Here is a 3,592-nt window from a genome sequence, read left to right as displayed (position 1 = left end):
ATATATATATATATATATATAACGCAATTACCAAACTTTCATTCAGAAATCCATTTATTATTTTCGATGTTGGTTCGTTTGCGTCCCTGTAATTTAGCTGTTCAGCAGAAGAGACTGATAGAATAAGCACCAGGCTTACAGGGAATAAGTCCAGGAGTCAATTTCTTCGTCTAAAAGCTGGTGCTCCAGCATGGCCACCGTCACATGACTGAAACATGTAAAAGAATAAAAGAATACCAGAAATACGTTCCGTACCACTAAACCAAAGAGGTTCTTTGAATATGTACGATGTACTTTAAAGTTAAATAATTCCGTTTACGTTTGTGTAACAGATATTTTGGTTGGATTTTTAGTCATTGAGGTTAAATTACTTCCTATATTATGTAATTGTCACAATATACTATTCAAGGCCTAAAATTTTTGTGGGGAGGGCGCCAGTTGATTAGATCGACACAGTACACAACTGGTACTTAATTTATCGATGCCGAAAGGGCGAAAGGCAAAGTCGATCTCGCCAGAATTTGAACTCAGAACGTAAAGACAGACGGTCATAATATACAAACATTTCTGATGGCACCAGTACACTGTTTGCAGATGCTTACATTTTTGGTTTGCCGTGAATTTTTCACGAGACCAGCTAGTTTATATTATTATATAATTGAACGCCACGTATCCATTTCCAAGTAAGTTTATCTTAATAATTTTGATGCGACTCTACTCTGTACTGTTCTTTCTCTCCCCTTTCGTTTCCGCTCTCTTCCTTTCTCTAATTCTTTTCCTCTTCCCTTCACCGTTCCCTATCTGTCCCTCTCTCTTTCTCACTTTTCCTCCTTTACTCTCACGTGACCATCGGTCATCTTTCTTTTCTTAACTTGAGTTTACTTCCTTTTGATCTACCATGCAGATCACACATTTTTTTGTCTGTCTCCTACGTGCGTTCATTCTTTCGCATATATACGTGCGTACATTCGAACAAACGAACGTACGTACCTACGATATTTCGTTCTTTCGCATATATAAGTGCGTACGTTCGAACAAACGAACGTACGTACCTACGTGCGTTCGTTCTTTCGCATATATTCGCGCGTACGTTCGAACAAACGAATGTACGTACCTACTTGCGTTCGTTCTTTCGCATATATACGTGCGTACGTTCGAACAAACGAACGTACGTACCTCCGTGCGTTCGTTCTTTCGCATATATGCGCGCGTATGTTCGAACAGACGAAAGTCCGTAACTACGTGCGTTCGTTCTTTCGCATATATACGCGCGTACTTTCGAACAAACGACCGTATGCACCTACGTGCGTTCGTTCTATCGCATATATACGTGTGCAAGCACGTTCGAACAAAAGAATGTACGTACCTACGTGCGTTCGTTCTTTCGCATATATACGTGCGTACGTTCGAAGAAACGAACGTATGTACCTACGTGCGTTCATTCTTTCGCATATATACGTGCGTATGTTCGAACAGACGAACGTACGTACCTACGATATTTCGTTCTTTCGCATATATAAGTGCGTACGTTCGAACAAACGAACGTACGTACCTACGTGCGTTCGTTCTTTCGAATATACACTTGCGTACGTTCGAACAAACGAACGTACGTACCTCCGTGCGTTCGTTCTTTCGCATATATTCGCGCGTACGTTCGAACAAACGAATGTACGTACCTACTTGCGTTCGTTCTTTCGCATATATACGCGCGTACTTTCGAACAAACGAACGTACGTACCTACGTGCGTTCGTTCTTTCGCATATATAAGTGCGTTCGTTCGAACAAACGAACGTAGTACCTACGTGCGTTCGTTCTTTCGAATATACACTTGCGTACGTTCGAACAAACGAACGTACGCACCTGCGTGCGTTCGTTCTTTCGCATATATACGTGCGTACGTACGTTCGAACAAACGAATGTACGTACCTACGTGCGTTCTTTCTTTCGCATATATACGTGCGTACGTTCGAACAAACGAACGTATGCACCTACGTACGTTCGTTTTTTCGTATATATGCGTGTATACGTTCGAACAGACGATCGTACGTACACTGTTTGCAGATGCTTACATTTTTGGTTTTCCGTGATTTTTTCACGAGACCAGCTAGTTTATATTATTATATAATTGAACGCCACATATTCATTTCCAAGTAAGTTTATCTTAATAATTTTGATGCTACTCTCTGTACTGTTCTCTCTCCCACCTTTCGTTTCCGCTCTCTTCCTTTCTCTAATTCTTTTCCTCTTCCCTTCACCGTTCCCTAGCTGTCCCTCTCTCTTTCTCACTTTTCCTCCTTTACTCTCACGTGACCATCGGTCATCTTTCTTTTCTTAACTTGAGTTTACTTCCTTTTGATCTACCACGCAGATCACACGTATTTTTGTCTGTCTCCTCTCCTATCTTTTCTCCTGTCAAAGCTTGTTCCTCCAGTGTTCGCCATCGCACCTCGTTATGGCTTAGCAACCCTTACTGTTTGTTTTCACTGTTTTGTTTTATTACCAGCTTTGACCTTCCACAAATCCTAAAATTAATTTTGCTTTGCGGGAGCAACTGTTTTCGCAAAGGCACATCTTGTAATTGCTCGAAATGTGAAGTAGATAAAACAGTCGACAATTGATGAAGGGAACTCTTTCATGCAACGTTTCTCCAACCACATGTCTTCCTTCAGAGTTCCGGAAAGGAGATACGTAACATCATTGGACAGCCATGTCTGGCAACCAAGAGACGAGGGGATTCCATACTCGATCTCATGGAAAATCCTCGTGAACCCAGGCCCCAACATAAACGGGACGAAACATTGCAAGCTATGCATAGCTGAACGCGCGAGAATCCTAAAAGACTCGATCGAACCAGGGAACATCCTTAACTCTTGAACGGAGATTTTCGGGCCATGTTTACATTTCAGGAGGTTCCTGCTAGCCTTTTGGAGCCCACAAGATGGCGGCACAGCCGGAAGTCGATAGCCAATAGCAAAGGGAGATAATCCCCAATTGTTACCTTTGAGTAGTGAGGCATTTCCTCCTCCATATTTTTAAGAAGTCTTGGGCCAGCAGGTTTTAGGATCTGACGATATTCCAGAAAGCTAAACCCTTTATGGACGGGAAACTCAAAGCAATCCCATCTTTAATATAATATATACTGCTCTACATCTAGGAGTGTGTTCTTCTTTCGGATTTATGTATTTTACAGACGATATATATATATATAACCCTCGATCCAGTAACATCTTTTACACATTTTATGCTTGGAATGACCAATTTTAAATAATATTGGAACTTACACACAAGGTACAGGAAACTTATATGTGTACCATTCTGCTTAAATAATGGAACTGCAGATACAATATCCCCGCATATCTCACGTCTGTTTTATTCCTCCACTTCACTCTCTATTTCATATCTTCTCTAGAATAACTATTGCTTAACCATTTTCTCGCACCGTCTCCGATGAAGGGATATATAAAATATCCCGGAAACAGCTGTAAGACTTCTGAAATCTTTCACAGCCTTGGATTTTGATCTCATTCTGTTAATTTTGTGTGTGTGTGTGTATATATATATGTATATATATATATATATATATATATATAT

The sequence above is a fragment of the Octopus bimaculoides genome, chromosome 2 (genome assembly GCF_001194135.2).
Source record: "Octopus bimaculoides isolate UCB-OBI-ISO-001 chromosome 2, ASM119413v2, whole genome shotgun sequence".
Classification (NCBI taxonomy): Eukaryota; Metazoa; Mollusca; class Cephalopoda; order Octopoda; family Octopodidae; genus Octopus; species Octopus bimaculoides.
The sequence above is the reverse complement of the archived record's forward strand: the minus strand, read 5'-3'. Positions refer to the sequence as shown.